A 21,941-nucleotide genomic window follows, 5' to 3' on the forward strand; every position below is an offset into this window, starting at 1 on the left:
CATATTGAGTCCTTGACTCTAATATTCTTGCCTTGGCTAGGACCAGTGGCAGATTGGGGCTCCCAGCCTTCAGAGTGCAGCTGGAATCAAGGCCTTCAATGCACCCCTGCATCTGGAAGCCATGTCAGCTGATCATCCTCCTAGCCATGGGAGCCAACATGTGGCTGTGAGCTGTAAGCTGACCTGGACTCTCAGCCACTGGGGGGTCACCATGTGCCCTTATGGCTGGGAGCCATCAGCTGATTCAGGCTCCCAACCAGCCATGGAGAGGTGGCACCATGTGCCCCTGTAGCTGTGAAGAGAGGTCGCAACCATAGGGGTTTGCAGATTGCCAGATCCTGGGGACTGCTGCACCAGCAATATAGTGTGATGGGATATGTTGCTTGATCCCACAATCATGCCTCCTGCCATGCATGTGTGGCATGGTAGGAAGCAAGATTGTAGGGATGGCACATCAGATCCCAACATGCCTTTAACTGCACATCTGCCTGGGGCCCAAGAGCTTTGTGGTTGTCCATTTTCTTTCCTTACCACTCCTTTTAGCACCAATTCCATATGATCTTTTCATAAATGGTAAAGGTGGAGGTGGGGGAGAATGCCAAATGTTAAAGACACCAAGATTCTTTGGCTGTTTCTCTGTAGGGTCTGAGTCCAGTCCCACCATGTCTGGGAGTTAAAATGTCTTTAGGATCCAAGTTAGTTCTCTTTTTCTTACAGGTAAGTAGAGAGAGAAAAGCAGGGTGCCATAGAAATGAATCATAAAAGCAACTATTTTTCAGTGTAAGCAGAATAGGCACAATCCATTCTTCCACTTCATTCTGACACATTGGAGAATGTTCTACAAAGAATGATTAACTACATAAAACCAAGAGCCTAAATTAATGTTTCAGATGTGTGTGAATTCTGAAATTCCAGGTTATTCTAAGTGAATAATTCTATCTCTAAGCATCTAAGAGTCACTGATTGAGGCTTTCATATATTCAAGGTAGTAAGCCCAATCTTGTTCCGTCCCTGGTAGCAACCACATAGCTTAGTCACCTACAATTCATATACATCCCAATTTTGTTCTGAAAAGATTCTTTTGTGACTTGATTTGGGTGCTTGTGCTTGATCAAGTGAGCTGGAAGAAAAGTAACCTATTAATGAAACTCAGAATAAAAGTCATCATTTGGATTCTTTAGAAAAAGATTTGTAATTATTTTTTATATATATATTTTTAAGTAGCGCATTAATGGGGAGGCTTGTCTACTTTTCTCTACTATGGCTAAGTTTGTCTACTTTTAAATAGACTAAGACAAATAAGTTTCTGATCCAGACTCAGTGTTTTACTTGATTATAAATTGAAACCCCTTCCCAGACCTTAAATTATTTATGTCCATGGTTCAGCGCTTATTAAAGGCATGCTATTTTCTCTACATTATACTATTTATTCATCTTAAATTATGGATAATCAAACTGCAACGTGTTAAATGGGGAGAACTTAGCCACAATAACTGCCAATCTTCCTGTTCAAAAGGGAACTTATCCGTGAATGAAATGGGGCCAATGAACAATTACTGCATTTCAGTTTCTGAAATAACTGGGGGTTCATGGGGTATCCCACATGATCTCGAGTTAATTTTATTGATTCAACACACACACACACAATCTAAATATATGTAACAGCAAGCTTTATGTAGCCTTATCATAGTTTCATAGTTTCATAGTAGCTAGGGTCAGGAGGGACCTGAACAGATCATCTAGCCTGACCCCCTGCCACAGGCAGGAATGAATGCTGGGTTCACAAGACCCCAGACAGGTGATCCTCCAACCTCCTCTTCAATTTGCCTAAGGTAGGGGTGAGGACCACCTCCCTGGGAAGTTGGTTCCAGATTTTGGCCACCCTAACTAAAATATTGCCTTCTGATCTCCAACCTAAACCTATTCTCCATCAGCTTATGACCATTGTTCCTCGTCACCCCAGGTGGTGCTGCGGAGAAAAGAGCTCTGCCTATTTGCTGTTGATCCCCCTTGATGAGCTTTTAGGCAGCCACCAGGTCCCCCCTCAGCCTCCTCTTGCTGAGGCTGAACAGGTTCAGGTCCTTCAGTTTCTCCTCGTAGGGCCTATCCTGCTTCCCTCTCACCAAGTGGGTGGCCCTCCTCTGAACCTTCTCCAGGCTGGCCACACCCCTTTTGAAGTGTGGTGCCCAGTACTGGACACAGTACTCCAACTGAGGCCTGACCAAAGTCGCATAGAGGGGGAGTATCACCTCTCTGGACCGGCTTGAGATGCAACTTTGGATGCATGACAAGGTATGGCTGGCCTTGCTGGCTTCAGTCTGGCCTTGGCGGCTCATGTTCATCTTGGAGTCAATAATGACTCCGAGATCCCTTTCCGCCTCTGTGCTTTCAAGAAGGGAACTCCCCAGCCTGTATGTATGCTGTGGATTCCTTCTCCCCAGGTGCAGTACCCTGCATTTGTCTACATTGAACCCCATCCTGTTCTCGTCTCCCCATTTTTGTAGTCTGTCGAAATCTAGCTGCAGCCACTCTCTCCCTTCAAGTGTGTCAGCCTCGCCCCACATCTTAGTGTCATCAGCAAACTTGGACAGCGTGCTTTCCACCCCCTCGTCCAAGTCGCTGATGAAGATGTTAAACAGTCCGGGCCAGAGGACTGAGCCCTGGGGGACCCCACTGCTCACATCTCACCAGGTTGAGTACAACCCGTCCACCACTACTCTCTGGGTAAGCCCCATCAGCCAATTTTTTACCCATCCAACTGTGCAGGCATCAATGCTGCAGTCACTTAATTTGTTGATGAGGATGGGGTAAGAGACAGTGTCAAAGGCCTTCTCAAAGTCTAGAAAGACTATGTCCACAGTGACACCATCATTCAAGGATTTAGTTACTTGGTCGTAAAAGGCAATCAGGTTGGTCTGGCAGGACTTGCCTTTGGTGAAGTCAAGCTGATTGCCCCTGAGCATGATCTCCCCTGCAGGCCCCCCACAGATATGCTCCTTTATGATCTTCTCCAAGAGCTTCCTGAGCACTGAGGTGAGGCTTACAGGCCTATAATTACTTGGGTCCTCCTTCCTCCCCTTCTTAAAAATAGGGACCACATTAGCCAGTTTCCAATCCCCCGGCACATGGCCAGATGACCACGAATGCTCATACAGGTGGGCCAAAAAATATCAGCTTTCTTGTCTGGCGTAGCCACCAGATTACCATTTGTGTCTTGCAGGGGCCCTACATTGCCTGGTGCCCTCTTTTTGCTCCAAATGTACTTGAAAAAGGACTTTTTGTTGTCCTTAATCCTGGATGCTAGCCTGAGTTCCATCTCTGCCTTGGCCTTCCTAATAGCCCTCCTATACTCCCAGGCCGAGGAGGAGTACTCCTCCTTGATGACAGCTCCTCCCTTCCACTGGTTGTCCTCAGGCATTGCTGAATGCCCTTGCTGAGCCAAGGGGGTCTTTGAGCACTCTTACCCGCATTGTTTCTCTCAGGGACTGTTATCCTTTGGGCCTGGAGGATCACCCCCTTAAGGTACAGCCATCCCTTGTGGGCTCCCATCTCCTCTACCTTCTGAGCCCTTAGTGCCTCCCCCACTAGTCTCCTAAGCTCATTGAAGTTGGCCTTTCTGAAGTCAAGGGCTTTAGCCTTGGTGTGAGCCCTAGATGCCCTGCGTTGGATAGTGAAATCCAGCAGGTGATGATCGCTATTGCCCAGGTGGTCAAGGACCTGCAGTCCTCTCGCCAGGTCATCCCCCGTGGCCAGGACCAGGTCCAGCAAGGCGTTAACCCTAGTGGGGCTGTGCACTTCCTGGATAAGGTGAAGGTCCTGTAATACAGCCATTATCATCCTTATGTTTATAAGCATTGTGGTATTCGATATAAAATTTCATCGATTCCATAGACATTAGGGGCTAGAAGGGACCTTGTGAAATCATTAAGTCCAGCCCCTCCCAACATAGGCAGGAAGTCAGCTGGGATCAAGTGACCCCAGCAAGAAAAACATCCACATGTTTTTTGAAAGAGTCCAGAGTAGGTGTTTGCAGCACCTCTGGGGTGAGTCTGTTCCAGACCCTGGACACTTGCACCATAAATAACTTTTTTCTTATGTCTAGTCTAAATTGGCCTTCCTGGAGTTAATGGCAGCTAGACCTTGTTATCCCTTGGGGAGCTTTGGTGAACAGCTGTTCTCCCAGGTCCTGATGTACCCCTCTTATATAATTGTAGGCTGCTACTAAGTCCCCCCTGAGCTTTCTCATTTCCAGACTGAAGAGTCCCAAGTTCCTCAGCCTCTTCTCATATGGCCTGCTCTCCAAGGCTTGGATCATATGAGTGGGTCTCCTCTGGACTCGCTCAAAATTTTCCACATCCCTCCTGAAGTGGGAGGCTGAAAACTGGATGAAGTACTCCAGCTGTGGTTTCACCAGGGCCAAGTAAAACAGGAGGATGACATCCCTGGTTTTGCTTGAGATGCATTGGTGAATGTATGCCAGAGTTTGGTTTGCTTTGCCAGCCACAGCATCACATTGGTGGCTCATATCCATCTTGTGGTCAATCAAGACCCCCAAGTCTCTTTCAGTCATGGTGCTAGTGAACATAGCACTGCCAAGCCTGTAAGTATGTTGGGGGTTCTTCCTACCGAGGTGCAGCACCTTACACTTCTGTGCATTGAACGCCATCAGGTTTTGGTTGGTCTACCTTGAGAGTGTGTCCAAATTGACCTGTATCCCTAGCCTGTCCTTCGGTGTGAACGCCCTCCCCCATAATTTGCTATCATCTGTGAACTTTGTCAGTTCTCATCTGACTCCCAAATCCAGATCATTAATGAAGATGTTAAGGAGTACCAGCCCAAGTACTGAGCCCTGAGGGACTCCACTGGTCACCCTGCACCATGTTGATTTGCTCCTGTCAACTAGTACTCTTTGTGTCCAACCCCATAGCCAGTTACCTAGCCATCAGATCGTAAGATGATCAAGGCCACAGTTCCCCAGATTAACCATGAGGACATCATGGGGATCTAGGTCAAAGGCTTTCTTGAAATACAGATATATGACATCTACATCATCTCCCTTGTTCAGGGCATGTGTTACCTGGTCATAGAAGGAGTTGAGGCTGGTCAGGCAAGACCTACCAGTCACAAAGCCATGTTGGCTGGCATTTAGGTGCTTGCCTTCCATTAGTCTGGTGTTGATGGATCCCTTGACAATTTTCTCCAGGATTTTTCCAGGGATGGACGTCAGACTGATTGGTCTATTATTCCCTGGGTCATCCCTCCTCCCTTTTTTGAAGATAGGGATCACATTGGCTCTTTTCAAGTTTTCCAGGACCTCACCCAAGCACCCTGAGTTTTCAAATATCTTTGCCAAGTGGGGTGCAATGATGTCTGCCAGCTCCTTCAAGACTCTCAGGTGCATTCTGTCTGGGCCCAGACTTTCTTGAGGTATTCCCTCACCTGGTCCACATCAATTTGGGTCCTGTCACCCACTCCCAGGGTGGCACATGTCCTTTCTGACAGTGTTATCCCCTTGGGAGGGTGAAAAACTGATGAGAAAAAGTCATTTAGGAGATTGGCCCTTTCTTGGGCGTCAGATGTCATTTGCCCCATTAGATCTCTCTGGGGCCCAATGCTATCTTTGTTCTTTTTTTGAATTCCCACATATCTAAAGAAGGACTTTTTGTTGTCCTTGATTCCTATAGCTAGCCTGAGTTTGGTTTGTGCCTTGGCTTTTCTGGACTGCTCTCAAGTGCTGAGTAGTCCTTTTTAGTGATGCTTCCCATTTTCCAACTGGTTTAGGCTTCTCTTTTGAATTTAATGAGGTCCAAAGTTCCTTGTTCAGCCAAGGGGGCTTCCTTGCCCATTGACTGCATTTCTTGTGAGATGGAATGGCTTTCTGCTCTGCTTCAAGGATTAGGTTTTTTTTGAGAGATAACCATTCCTTGTGTACTTCTTTTTCCAGGAGGGTATGTCTCTAAATGCCTGACTAACCAAATCTCTGAGTTTGCCAAAGTTAGCCTTCCCAAAGCTAAGGATTTCTGTTTTACTGAGGGGTTTGCCTGCTCTTTGGTGAAGTAAGAAGGTGACCAATTTACAGTCGCTGTCACCAAGCTTCCCACCAATCCTCACATCGCTCACCAGGTCCTCCCCTTTGGCCAGGACCAAATCAAGAAATTTCTCTCCCCTAGTTGGCCCATAGACTTCCTGTGTTAAGTAGAGGTCATCAATGCAATTGAGATTTGTCAGATTTGGCCATGCACTCATCCTGTCATGGAAGTCGAGGTCACCTATGATGATCATGCATTGGGAGCATGTGGCCTCAACCAGTTCCCTATTGAATTCCCAATCTAGTTCTTCCTCTTGGTGGGGAGGTTTATAGTAGACTCCTACAAGTATGTCACCCTCCCCATGTTCTCCCCATATTTTGACCCAGAGGATCTTAAGATGGCTTTCCTGGTTAGTAAACACAATTTGCAGGGAAGTGAACTGATCCTTGATTTAGAGAGCAACAACCCAACCCCTCTTCCCCACATGGTCTATCCTCTCCATTTATTTGTTATATGTTACAATTGGACCAGAATTGCACAATATGACAATGACTAGGTGCTACCTAACTCACATTGAGAGAAAAACAATTTTGTGGCTTAGTTACAGCCCAGAGAATCAATTAAATGGTCATATCATGGTGGCCCCATCCATTGGCGTTGACTGATGGAGAGGCCATGAGTGGAGGAAGGATGAGGAGATAACTGTATCTTGACTGCTGGCACTTTGTGCATCCTTGCCCCTCAGCACTGATTGGAGAAGAGGCTCAAGGGGACACCACCATCTTGGCTACTGCTCTTTGTGCCACCCCATTAGCTGCCAGGCGGCTTAGCTCATTCTTAGTGATTAACAGGGATCCTCATTTTCTCTGAGACCCCCCCATCCCAAATTTCAGATTTAAAAAAGTAACCAAAAATCCACATTTTTCTGTGATTAAAATGAAACACCACTCTGTGTGTGTGTGTGTGTGTGTGTGTGTGTGTGTGTGTGTGTGTGTGTGTGTGGTTATATAGATAGATCAATAGATAGACTTTTTGTAAATTAAAAAAAAAAAATTTAAAATCAGAAAAAAACCAGGATCCCTAGTGATCAAGCAAATATTGAGAGAGAAGGGCTTGGGAAAGAAAGGCACCCCGATGGTATGGAAGCCCCACAAGAATGTGTCTAGAAGGCCCACCCAGGCTACATCTGGAGTTAGGGTCATTACTATAAACAAATAACACAGTAATTTCCTGTGACATTCCCATTTCCTGTGACACAGTTTCATTTCTACTTTACTAGTTGCAATTTGATCATTTGTCCATACCCTTAATGAACACATACTGTTGTGCTAACACATCCAAAGCTTCATTTAGAAAAGTTCATTTGATACATATTTGTGGGTAAGCAGAGGAATTTTCTTTGTACAAAAAGTGGAACAGTCATCTCTTACTTAATTGCATTATTCAATCTATCAAGAAACCAACTACATCACAGAAAAGCTCTATCTTCACCATACAAAAAAATGATTAGTAAAAGGACACTGCTTGAATCCAGGAGGAACAGTTATCAGGTCTATTACTGTTCACAAATATCTCATTTAAGTTGCCTAGCAGCTGTAAGTAACTGAGCTTACTATCCACATGTCTGACTTAAGCAAGAAAGATATAGAACCAAACACTTCATAATTGGGTTCTTTATAAATGTAAAAATCAGGTGTCTTTTTGTATAGAAAAAAAATCATTGCTACTGAACTCGGGAAATGGTAATATAACTGATGGCAGCCTTAAAAGAGGGGCCATGCATTAAATGGACATAGAAAATTCAATTTGTTTATTTGTTTATAGTAAATTATACTCTGCCCTTTAAAAGCATCCACATCCCAAATTAGCATAAAAATCATCTTTTTCTGCAGTTATCTGGAGTTGATAGCAACTAATTAAAAGTCTGAAGTCCACTCATAGCATCTGATGAAATAGGTTGTTGCCTATGAAAGATACTTTAAAATACTAATCCAAAATCCACATTTGTCCATGATTAAAATGAAATGCCACTTTCTATATATGTAGAGAGAGAGAGAGAGGGAGAGTAGTGTTTAATTTAAAACATGGACAAATGCATATTTTGGGGTTTGTTTTTTTTATTTGAAAATTGGTGGTCTGGAAAAAAAAATTCAGCTGTCTCCTGCTTAGGGCTGGAAAATTTCTCCTTGCCCACAGGAGCTGCCTGCTGCTGGAGCAGGGTCCACCACCAGAGACTAGGTGGGGCCAATGTTCCCCTGCCCAAGCAGCAGGGAGCTCTCAGGCCACTGTGATCATGGGAACAGGGCTGGGAGCTCCTTGTCTTTCAGTGCCAACTGTGCAGTCACAGGACCCAAGATGGGAGAGCCTTCTCTCTCCACTTGAGTCCTGCAGTCATGGGGCTGGCATGGGGGCTGGGAGATAAGGATCTCCCAGCTCTGCACTCCCAGAGCCAGTCCCATGATCGCAGGGCTCGGGTTGAAAGAGAATGATCTCCCAGCCCTGGCCCCGTGTTCGTGGAGTGGGGGCTGGGAGTTCCTTGCTACCAGGGCAGGGGGACATTATCCATGCCTGGGATCCAGTGGTGGAGCTTGCTCCAGCAGCAGACAGCTCCTAGGGGCAGGGAGAAAACTCATGCCCCTTGCTGTCAAGCTGATCAGGAACACATTTGCTTCCAGTCAGGGTTTTACACATGCACTACTGTAGTTACTAATCATGAGTAAATTTGCTACCTGCATTTGCAGATAACAAATTTACTTGTAATTAGAACCAATTATTGTGCAGTGAGCACCTGCACATGTAGACATGGATGCTTACTGCGCAGTAATTAGCTCTACTGTGCAGTAAAGTGTCTTGTGTAGATGTGTCCTATTATCTTCAGAAACTCCATAGTGGGAGTGTGAAACTTTCCTCATTGAAGCAGCTGGTACATACATTCTCATGAAATATTTTTCATGAAAAATATATTTTGGAAAAATTAGCTATTAGTTCTATTAATCAGTACTCACATATGAAAACGGGGTACTTGTGCTGTATTCATTTGCTTTTACTTTTAGAAATACTTTTGTAAACATGCAGGAAAAGAAAATTCAGTAACAAAAAGTTAGCTTTGTAACCTGTAATTATGCGATTGCTTTTGGCAGGATAAGTTATTGTAGTTTATCCACTGTATTTGTAATCAAGCTTTCCACCAGAAATGCTTTATTTTGTAACAGTTTGTTAATATATAGCCTCTAATTTAAATCTAGCAAAGCAAATAATTCAAAATCATGGTTAAAATTTGAGTAGATGCTTTATTAATGCATGTCATTTACCTTCCTTCTCTCACTACAGGTTTATGCTATGACAGTGGATTTTCTCTTCTTTCTATGGATTCAAATTAATCTCTAACTTTTATTATTTTGTAGGTGAATTTCCATGTTGCAACAGTGCTATCTCTAAAACTGCAGTTATCATAGTATTTGCTACTTTAATTGTAGATAATTTTAGAACTGAAGGCTACAATAAACAAAAGATAAATACAACGTATCATATGACTTTAAAGCCCATGCTTTCTTGACATAAAGTCTCCTAGAGAACGACAGATACTCAGCTAAAAAGCTGTTGTTGTCCTAAAATATATTCCTTTGTTATATTCATACTGCTAACCCTTTAGGATATTGACAGCCTATTATTTCTTATATGTGCCATCTTTTCCAGGAAACTGAAAGAACAACTAATTATATCCTTTGCAAATGAGCAGACTAGCTTTTGTTCACCAAAATTCTTAAGTCTATTTGACATGAATGAAGAATTCACTATGGATTTTTTTTTCAAATGTACAGCCACTTCTGTGGCATGTAAAGTTTGGTATTTAAAGCTAATTGTATACTTTGCTTTCACAACTGCAAATTCAGCCAGTTTGCCTGCCTGTATTGCATTTGTACGTAGGCCTTAATTGATCATTTTTCAAAGGGGTTTTTGTGTGTTGTTTTTTGTGTGATTGACATTGGCACCATTATTTTTAAAGGTTGCACAAGCATTGTTGGGCCAAGATGTGGTGGTAAGCAATTAAAATGAAGGTCAGTAAAATAAATCTATTAACAAAAGCATATTTGAGAATGTTTTATACCCCAAACCTTACAATGATTTCTCAGAAATAACACCACAAATAATCTCCAACAACATGTTTGTCTTCAGTGATGTGAATACAAAAGTACTTTACTAAAAAAAAAATGACAGTTGCATTTAGGATTTTGGAACAGTACTAAACTCTAATTCAAATGTGAAGCAACAGATAATGCAAAGATAGGAATATCCCCCATAGCACACACTTTCTCTCCAAGTAAGTAAAAAATAATAATAAGAGGTAACAAAAATATTCATCACCAACATAAGGCTTGTCTTTCTTTGTGTTTATATGATATTTTATATTAGTATCCATTACCATAGTATCTAAGCATTTTGGATAATACTACTATTCTTTCTGGCTAGATGCAGACATTTAAAAACCCCAAGGTGAAATCAACCAAGTGACATAGTTTTCTGTAAGTGGCCTAGTTTAGACTGGTAGCAAACAAAAGAAACATTTGGCCTTTTGGTGGCAGGGGAGGGTGCAAATCTTCGGGTTCTGCCATTTTTAAACCAGTCTGTGTGTGCTGAACTTCTGTTCTGTCATGGGTTTCTGATCATTTATAATGACCAATGTGTCTCTTTCTGATCATTTATAATGGTAAAAATGTAATGTCCTGTACCTGGCCTCTGTATCTTTCTCTCCAGGTATCTCTTATGGAATTGTGTTTGTGCATTTTCCATAAAAACAGTCAAATATGACAAAAACAAGGATAATTTCCTTATCTTCTTTACACAATAAATGAGAATCTAAAAATATTTCTGTTTTTGATGAACTCAGGTGACACTTGTCTGTTTATCAGCAAAAAAATTGCCACGGCTGAAAATGAATTGGAACTCCTAGTTGTTGTGTTAGTGCCAAAAATGTTGGTCTTGTGGCATGACTAGTAAGAGACGTGTATATTTTGGAGGTACAGATGTGTCATTTTATTTAATTTAAGCCATAAAAAAGCCCTTTTGTTTTTTATAATTCTATTCTATAACAGTAACTTTTCATGGTATAATTACTATTTCTTTTCTCATTTTGAATGTGGTTTTTCCTGCTAAAAAGTTATTTTTAATCAGTTGTTATATCATTAATCTTAACTAAGCTTTGCACTGAGAAAATTGCAAATATGTGCCTTTATTATAGTCTTGGAAGATACTGTAGGCTGACATTTTGACAGGTTGCTTGCATACAAATGACTGAAAATATTGCTAGCATTTTTTGTGATTTTCTCTGCTTGCTGCTTTGTTTATTTTCTTACAGTGCTGCTTATTCAATTGTATTAATATTTGAGAATTAAAATAACTGATTGAACCCCACCCCCCAAAGAGTACTTGCAGTCATTTTTTTCAATCTGCCATTGCTGCAGTCACATGGTACAAGCTGTTTTTCAAACCTAATATTTTCAAATCTTCTGAAATTGGGGATTCTGGTATATGGATGACAGAGAGCTTTCTATATCGAGGCCTAAGCTGCTTTATCTGGGTCCATTTTTCCCATAAATGCCCACTTAGGAGATTCTTCCACCTCTCTCTGAAGAATCTAATTCTGGTCAGTAAAAAGAAAAAAAAAAGAAACAGATCACAGGTACGAACCTGTATGGCAAATACTATGTTTTGAAAATCAAAACATTTTGATGCATACTGGATATGCTTTTCTCATTATTCAATTTAGTCAGAAAAGGAGCCAAATATTTTGCTCTTCATACTAAAATGGAATGCCTATCTATTATATCAGGTGTCTAAGAAAATAGCATGCGATGGATTAGTAAAAGATGTAAGAGTTAAAGGGGGATCTGTAACAAGTGGGCATCCTGGGGCCATTCTCAAACATAGGCCTACCCATTTGCTTCTGGGCAACCACCCACGCACTTTGCCTGCAATGCATTGATGTTCTGATTGATGTTAATCAGGTGGGAGGCTGCCCTTTACCTGACCTGATGATAAGGGCCTATGTACATGACTCCGACCTTCCCTTATCATGTCCCATGCTTCACAGATGTTTTGTGGCCTAACACCCAGTTTTAACAAGTTTCCTTAATATAAACTCAGGGACCTCTGGCTCTACACTGGGCTCCCAGCCCCACACTGGGCCTACAAGTCCCATCTCTGGGCCAGAAGCCTCTCACAGGCTACAAGTCTCTCACCAGGATTCAGGCCTCTCATACCAGGCTCCAAACCCCATCCCATTACACTCATCACATCATTACTCTAATCCCTTCATCCAGCATCTCCCCTGTTAGCTCCCCAAGACTCAGGGCCCCATGCTCATGGAGCCTTATTACCAGCTCCTTAATGTGATCTCAGGCTGCACTGTGAGCCTGGGTGCTGCCACAGTTTTCTCCACCTGGTCTGGGCCCTGCCTCAATGAGCCTGGGCTCCCTCTGTCCAGATCTCACTATCCACCAGGGGTGTGAGGGCTGGATCAGTATCTGGCCTGGCACTTCTGGTTGGACAGTTCCACCACAGACAGTCAAACCAGGCCACCCATCCCTAGCAGGGTGGTTTCCAGTCATGCCCAGGACCATGAGCCTCCTGCCATCCCCAATAGCTCCTTACTTACCTCTGAGCTGTACTGAGCACCAGCAGTGCCTCCCCAGCCATAGACTGCTGCCCCTGCTGTTCAGGGACCAGCCCTTATATATAACAGCTGGGCCCTGTTCTCTAGTCAGGCATCATTGCCTATTTGGAGCAGCAGCTAGCTATGAATGCCTGGTTACTGTCCATGCCCCCAGGAGTAGCAGAGTACAGAGTGCTCTGTTACAGGATCTCAAAAAACTGAAAGAAGAATTTAAGTTTGAGCTGTCTATTTAACTCTGTGATGTGCTGATGTGCAGCTTTACTGTTTCAATTTTCTGAGTTTTAAATAAATATGTTATGACATATGATATTGTAGTATGTGTCACAGCAGGAAAAATCAGGGGGCAGTATGCACAGATGTGCTAACTGTTAATTTGGATTGCAACTACAATAAATCCCCAACCCCTAGGAGAAAGGGGAAAAGAAAGAGGACACTTGCAGCTGGAGGACAGGGAAGAGAGAACAGCATGCACATGGAACCTGGTCAGCCCTAAACAGTGGAGTTGGAGGTCTCACTGGCTTGGTCAGCCAGGACTGTGGACTGAAAGAGTTGGACTCTGACTGGGCAGCAGAGCACTCTAGGGACTAAAGGCTTGTTTGGGATATCTCTAGGGGGGGAGGGGTGAAATTAAGGTTCTAAGTATATGTTATCAGTGTTGATGTTTCTTTACTTTTTTCCTTTCCCTCCCTTTGTCCTGCTGGCTTGTGACCCTATTTTCAGTATGAAAGTGGGAATTGCCTCTTGCTTCTTGTTCCAGTTTCTGGGGCTTCAAAGTCAGCACAATATATATTTCCCAAATTTCTAACTTTATATACACACCCCCAAATAGATGCACACATCTATCCTCCCTCCACAATATTCTTTAATTGTATTATATACTCAAAACACAAGTGTTTGATAGTAAACATAATTTCATATTAGTTTTACATGAATGTCTGTGTGTGCAGGGAAAAGAAAAATTAATATTTAGAAATATATCTAAAGTCTGCTGCAGAAAAGGAGGTCATCAGGAGGAGAGCCCTGATGCATTAGAACTTTTTTGGCTTATGCAGGGGAATACTTTGCTGTTAAGGAATTTTCCTGATATGTAAAATCGCATTTTTCAATTGCAATAAGAAAAACCGGAGACTGGAAACCTCCTAAAACCCACAAAAAAGGAAGGTCCACCCTTAAGTACTCAGATTCAGGGTTGAGTCACGAGTTAGGTAGGTCACTTAAGATGCAGCAAGAGGCATGCTGAGAACAAAAAAATATTCCTCGTGCTGCATATTTGCAGTGCAGGATCAAAATATGATACCTGTATACCCTGATACAGTGCTGCCTCATGATGCCCTGTGCCATGTGCGGGGGGGGGGGCTGTGCCAGGAGGCCCCAAACACCCTGATGACTGCTGTTTCTTCAGGTGAACTGTGGGCCATGCAGGGGGGCATGTGGGCCCTGCAAGGGGGGATCTGCTATGCGGGGGGGGGGCATGTGGGCTTTGGTGGGGGGCTGGGGCTCTGAACAGGGTCTGGGGACCTATGGGGGGCATATGGGCCCTGTGGGTAGGGGCTGGGGCCCTGTGGAGAAGGCAGTCCATGTGTTGGGGGGGGGGGTTGTGCCCTGTTGGGGACAGGGGACCCAACCCTCCCAAGAAGCCTCCCCACAGTCCCTCCCACATCCACATCCCCCCACACCCCTTCCCAACCCCCTCCTGCAAACCCTACATCCCCCCCCATCACATCCATTGTGCCCAGCTGCCAGACAGGATGAGACCTGCTGGTAGAAGCTGTTGCTGCAGGGGCAGCTGTCCCCACATCCCAGTTAGTGAAGGGGTCAGCGGGAGCTCTAACTGCTCTATGATAAGAAAACCAAAACCAAACATAAAAACATATAGATATTTACAATTTATTTTATTACAATGATAGAGACACTGGTAGGTTTCCAAATTGCTTTAACATTGTAAATATAGCAATAAAACATTGCCCAACTGATCTCTCTGTCTCTCTCTTTGTCTGTCTGTCTCTCTGTCTCTCTATATAGTGGTCTTTTGTTTTAGTTGTGGAAAAAACATGGATTTTGGGGTATTTTAAAGAGTGAATATGGGATTTTTTTATCAGAGAATTGCAGTTTTTAAATAGGGAACACCAGGATTCCTGCTAGTAAGGCAAGTGGCAGGACCCAATCAGAGCAGCCTGCTCAGGGCTGGCACCCAGGGCCCAGCTGGAGCTAGCTGACTCTTGGCCATTTGGGGCCAGGAGAACATGTTTCGACAGTTCAAAGCAGACCACCACACTGAGAACATCTTTTGGGCAATAGCTGCCCAGATGGCAGTGTTGTGGCACACATGGAAGTGGTGCTACACAAAGGCCAACTGTGCAGCTACAGCCCATTGGCAGCTGGCCCAGAGGTACAGATGCCTCTGCTGCAGCCATGCAGTCCCCATCTGGGTCTAGCAGGTGCGTAGCCTTGGGGACATATGCTGCCGCAAGAGGCAGCAGGTCATAGCCAGGCAGTAGCCCCCACTGCTAGACTGCTGCAGTGGGTAGAGGGTACAGGGAACTTTCAGTTAGGGCTGGTGTTGCAGTCCAGCTGACACAAGGGGTAGTGTCCCCAGATACCAACTGGCTGGGCTCCAGAAGCTCCTAAGAGCAAATAGCCCTGATCTGCTTGTCAGGACAGGGTTTTATACTGCTGGGGCCAGCACAGGTGCTGGGACCAGGCTCTAGCTCCCCATTGGCTGAAGATCCAGGAAAAGCTGAGCAGGATTATTTTACCCCAAGTGGCACAATTTGCCCCACACCAGAGTGCATATTTGTGTGTGTGCACTGAGGTAAAAATCACCAACTCAAATTTGCTGCTTCTATTTGAGCTGCTGCAAGTGTATGTACCTGCATGTGTGGATGTGCCCATTAGGATTTTCAGCTGTCTGATATAAACTCAGTCATGCTTAGAAGATTTGGGACATGGAATGAAATGAAAACTCCTTGTCTGCCATGTTTTATGGACCTATGCATATAAATTAGGAAATGGGTCCTTCACTCATCAAAAAATACAAGGTCTGACAAGTAGGAGGGAAGGGGCAAGAATGTATGAATTCCTTCCTTTCCCCAATTCCATGCTGTATATATATGTTACCCCTAGCAGATTTCCTTTAGTCCTGAAGAGAAGTAAAGAAAGGGGAGGGAGTGTAGTTACTGCCCTTCCCTCCTCCAGCAAGCTCACCAGCAAAAGGGGGAGAAAGAACCTTCCTGACCTAGATGCAATCTATTAGCAAACTTCCCTTTCAGTATACCAAAGTCTACATAGCTGTCTACATAAGTCTACAGCTGTAAACCTTTTGAAACCCAACTGGATCAAACTAAGTGGCTAAACTTCAATGGATTGATCCAAACACCTGCAGGTACTTCTCTGACAAACTAATCATCCAGCTGCTCTCTAATTGAGGCAGTCCTAACTCCTTCAGTCTTGTTATTAGGTAGTATCTTTAAATTATAATTTTATCACTGCATTTTCCTTTTAACAATAACTGGAAAAAATCAATTAACATATAATTTGTTTAACACACATTTTCAGAGGTGAGGTTACTAGCACTTTTCCATTCCTCTTTTTTTGCAGCTCTTTTAGCAATTCTCTATTAATCTTTTAGGACATTTCACTTTCCTTCTAGACTAATGAAGTATCTGGACCAAATTGTTTTCAGGGAAGCTTTTCTTCCATATCTTGATGGACTTGGGTCCATACACAGGGATCCGATTGACTTGTGATTTTGAAAGCTGTGCTTCTGCACATAGCAAAAAATTCACTAGCTACAGACTGCTGAGGGTGATTTCCTCTTTTCTGAACATAGTATTTGCATTTATGTCTGTAGGTACATTTCTTTCTGTAAAGACATGATTGCTTCTTGTGTTCTGGAATAATTTCTTCCTTCCTAAGAAAATTGTTCAGAATTGGGCCAAGATAGTGAAGAGGATCATCAGGAGGCATGAATGTTTTGTATTCTTGCACTGCAAGCACACTGTTGACTAGATTCAGTTTTTCAAAAGCATCCAGACTCAATATTGGTGTCATCTCCCTAGACACCACAATGAATGGGAGTTTCTATGCTCTGTTTTTATACTGGATGCTAGCAATGCATCTCCCTTTCACTGGCCTCTGTTTCTGAATAGCCAAGTATTTTATTGTTTGTTTGACTCACTTTTGGTTTCAATTTTAATTTTTTATATTCATGCCTTGAGCTCCACTGCAGGCTTGAAAACTATCTATAAATTTACAGATGGTCAGTAAAAAATCAAACTAAAAACAACTGTCCATAAGAATCCATAAAAGTCTTTAGGTGTCCATGAAAACTCTAATGAGCTGGACCTGATTAACGTCCTGTGGTGGGAAAACAGCTAGACATAGTGTTGAAGTGTAAACAGAGCCCAGCAGCACCACCTGACATCCAGGTAGAAGTGTAGTACCCTGCAGGCAGTTCTCCTCAGCGCTTTGTATGCCACTATCCCCAAATCATGTGCTGCTGTCACTGAGTCCCATGTGTTGTCTATAACACTGCTGGGTTGCAGGTAGGTTTCTCTGGGGGTTCATACTGGGATGGGAAGAGTAGGTGTAAGGCTGTGGGGTAGGTTAAGAGAGGCAGCATGGTTCAGGGTACAGTCAGGGGAATGAGGGTATGAGGGTGAGCTGGGGACCCCAGGGTGGAAGGCATCATAGTATAAAATCATTCCTGCAGTCAGAGTTGTCAACTTTACAATTTTTTTACTAACAACATTTTTGGTGTTTTTTTTTACTTTTTATTATGGTTGCTGTTAAACCCTGAAAATTGAACCTGCCCTTGTTAATTAGTTTGGGAGAAGAGTTACATGTACATTGTGTAAAACATATATTGGCAAAAACATGTCAGTAAAAAAAATTTTGTTGCCAGTAAGAAGTTTGCAGATTGCCAGTAAAAAAAAGGCTTGGGTTGGCAACCATACTCCAGTGTCCTATTGAAATTAAATCCTCGTTCCTTGCAATTACATTGGCAAAATACAGTCCCTCTCATTGATTTTGCTTGATTCAACCATATCTTTAAAAATAAAATAAAACTTCATCCCCAGTACATGCTCAACTATCTACACTTGAGGTTTATGTGTTTGGGATCTGCAGCATTTGGAAAATTGGGTCCTCTTGTTACAGTTAAAACAGAGCTTTCTAAATGCAGCACATTTGGGCCCTTGGTGCCTTCTATACCAGGTACACATCTACATATTTGCTATCTTTCCCATTCTGCTGTCCAGTGGAAAATTCCACTCTGAAGGGGCTTCTTGTGGCTATATTCTTTTATGTGTACTGCATGGATAGTCCCTTTTGGTGTATTCAGCTCTGTAGCCTAGATCCTCCCCATTTGTGCTTCCCTGTACATTTGAATAGTCTTCTCTAGGGACAAGTATCCTTCTGGCTTTTCTTGTAATACTGTGTCTGCAATGACAACCATAATCCTATCTCTCAAGTTCACAAAAGCACAGCTCTTACTCAGCTCAGTAACATACCGATCTATTCTTTGTTCCATTGTTTGTTTGCACATAAAATCTATTCCTTTGAAGGGTCTCATTCCTTTTTTGGCATGCAGTACTCCTCAAATTTGTACAGCATTAACTTAATTCATATTTTGAATTTTTCAAAGGTAAAAGTATAAAAAATATAAACAGCCAGGTTTCCCTCCTCCCACAATATGCAAGAATATTGAGGATTTGGTTCTGTCATTTTTCTCCTTTGCCCCTGTGACTGCTAGGTGCCCTAAAAGCTTTGTCTGAATACCCTCTAATTCTCTGCTGTATTGCACAACATCAGAAGGGCAGGTAGAAGTTGTAAAACTTCCATGACTACATGTCCTTGTACTTAGACTATAACCATTCATGAAGATCAATTACTGTGGCCCTTATACTTCCACATGGCTGCATTGCTCCACTTGCTCTGAGTTTCCTACTTCTTTATTTTCATTTTGGATCCCAAACTCTTTCAAGTTCTTTCTCATGTGGCATTTATGACATCATGATTACCAGAGATCCTGGTTTTCTCTGATTTAAAAAAAAAATCCCCAACTTTCAGATTAAAATGTAACCCCAAATCCATATTTTGCTGTGGTTAAAATGAAATGCCACTAATCTATATTTATATATTCATTTTAATCACAGAAAAATGTGGATTTTGGGTTACTTTTTTAATCCAAAAACTGGGGATTATTTTTTATCAGAGAAAACTAGAATCCCCAATGATCACCATGATCACAGTGTTCAATAAACACAGGCATAAGCAAATGAGAAGAACTGACTAAAAACTTTAATTGTGGAGCAGTAAGGAAATTTGCATATGTTTGATCTGTCTCTGAAACTAACTTCTGTCTAACTGAGGGAACATCTCCCAATTCCCACATTCATCAGTTTCCTATTAGAGCATATCTTTAAATTATAACTTTTATCATTATAGCTCAGATACCAAAGGGTGGAAGTGAGTACTGGACCAGCATTCCTGGTAGTGGGTGAGTTGGTGGTGGGGGTGGGAGGTTAAGTGTTTGCACCCAGTTATGGGAGTTCCATGAGGTGTATGACCCACGGTTGGGGGCATTTTCACTTTTCTGTTTGTCTTTCTCTCCTAAACGTGAGTTCTAAAATCTTCCATTAAAAACTTCACTCACCTGAAATTCACTGAAGTCTGCATTATTCTTGCTTGACTTGGAGTGGGGGGAAATACAGATGGACAGATACTTTTTGGTTCCTTGATGCCAAGGGAGCATGATGAGGACCTTTGGTTGAGTAAGGATGACACAGCTAGTTGTTAGAAAGATAACTTTTGTTGAACAAGCAGTAAAAGGGAGTTCATTAACAAGAAGTGCCAACAAAAGGGAAACAAAAGACCAGTAGATTTCTGGATTCTTACCAAAATGTCTAGTAGCATTGGTGAGCGGGGGAGGTTAGGAATGATTCAGTTGCAGCTCTGGAGGGTGGGGAAGGTGGGTTCATCCATGCCCTTAATGCAGTGATACTCAACTTTGTTAGGCATCCCTTGTTAAACTTGAGGCACCCCTTGGAAAATGCAGCTCTGACTTTACTCAGTTTTTAACTATGGAAAAATAATAGAGCAATTTTCTCTATTATTGCAAGTAACTCCAATCATAGCAAGTCATAATGTTTTTATCATTGTGAATTCCTATTAGAAATCTCTGGGTTTATCTTCTGAATAATGTTTGCACACAAGAATGTTAGCATTGCAATGCACAGTACCTTCCAGCACTGTTGAAAGGGTGTCAAGGTATCCTGGTTGAGAATCACTGCCTTAATGAGTCTTAATTTACAAATGGTAGTAAGGTTACCTTTGGGTTTGATAAAACAAATATTTGTTTAAGCAAACTCTGAAGTCATTATCTACCAGAAAAAGGGGCTATGGACTTATCCAATTCAAATGAAAATAAGTACAGACATTCTACCTTGGGCCCAGACATATTTTGGCTGAATCTACAATTTCCTTGTTGCTGTTGTCACAACCCAAAGTTGTGAGTTTTTGTTTGTGTGTGCTTCGGCAACACTAAATTATGTTCCCGCTAAAATTACAGCTTCCTTGCACGGTGATGTTCTCTGCTGCGGAAGAGAACTCTGGTACAACGGGGGATTTCCCGCCAAATTTGCAGCTTCTTTGCATGGCGCATTTCTTTTGCATCTTGGAGATGCACGGTGCAAAGGAGTTCCTGCCATTTGTATAAGAGTTCGTGCCACATTATTGGGCAACTCTAATATATGCATATGTGGCGGCTAGCGATTGGCTTGCTAGCCGTATAAAGGGCTTGGGTGGCTTCCGCCCAAGTTGGAGAGAAATCACTTAAAGAGTGTGAAGGTCTCTAAGCACTGTGGATCCTTATGGACCCAATGCATTTCTTAAGCAGGCAACAGAGGTCTAAACAGCCTCTAGCCTCTCCCCGTCGCCGAACGCAATCCTAGACGTATCCCTTTCCTATATGCTCAATTTTCGAACCCACGGAGCCTTAACAACTCCGGGGACCTGAGAACCGAACAGAGCCCAAGGAGCTTCGACAACTCTGTGGGAAAGAATTACCGAACCCGTGGAGCCTTACAACTCCGGGGCCAAAGAACCGAATTTGTCGTAGTCCTCCAACGAGGATTTAAGTGGAGCTGCACCTGGAAACTGTCCAGCCTACACTGCGACCATCTTGGGTGTAAGTAAATAATCTTTCAATCAACCATTACGCTTCTGTGACTAATTCTAGCCCGCGCGTGCCTTGCCCCTGCACAGTTTCCTCCGACCCTGCATGCCCGGGCTGGTGGCCACAGCCCGTGTGCGCAAAGACGGGCCTGGCTTGCCCCTGGCCCGCACAGCTGTATCTAAAAAAAAGGAAGGGACAAGAAACAGACTTACAATGGGAATTTATGATAACTATCAAGAGAATATCGCCACTCTATAATGAGTATTAATGAGATTTGAGGACATGTTAAAGTGTTGTTTTTTTATTTAAATTGGGGACTTGGCATTGTGTTTAAAGCAGAGATGAAAGTGGACAGGAAAGTGATGATTGGTTCACAAAGAAAAATGTATACATAGTTGTGGATGACTAACAAATAATTAAATCTAATCACATTTAATAGAAAGTTATTACATGTGAGACTTGCCTGCTACAAAATTCTAATTCTAAGGGTAGATTTTGGAAAGTTGAAGTGTAACATATTATCACATTGCTCTGTTTGAAGCAATGCAGCCTAAGGGGGTTGCAGTATAATCAAATGCAATTAAAGAAAGAAAAAATATCTTAGCATTAAAAATGTATTATGTACTAAAATCCCTCTACATTTTCAGTGATGGCAGATGTTGAAAGTATCTCCAATAAAGAACGTGCTATGTATAGGATTAAAAGGAGACAGTTAAATAAACAAAGCAGGCAGGATGGTGAGAAAACAGCAGAGGTACGGTTAACCAGGTACAAAACAGAGATGCCAAATTTCTCACAGTTGTATTTTGTCATGCACGATTCCTTTGTAGGACCCATATAATCACATGACAAATCCAAAAAGCATTAGAAAACTACTACTCTGTCAATTGTGCAACTCAGTTTGACCTTCTTTGAATTCTTTTCCCCATACAGAATGTAATATACATTCTGAATTGTTGCTGAAGAAGGTGTACAAGGTTGTTGTCAAATAAGAAGGAGCAAGCTACAGAACAGGTAGGAAATAAATAGGTTCAAGTTTATCTTTTTATTAATCCAGCTATTC

This window comes from Alligator mississippiensis, chromosome 1 (assembly GCF_030867095.1).
Source record: "Alligator mississippiensis isolate rAllMis1 chromosome 1, rAllMis1, whole genome shotgun sequence".
Classification (NCBI taxonomy): domain Eukaryota; kingdom Metazoa; phylum Chordata; order Crocodylia; family Alligatoridae; genus Alligator; species Alligator mississippiensis.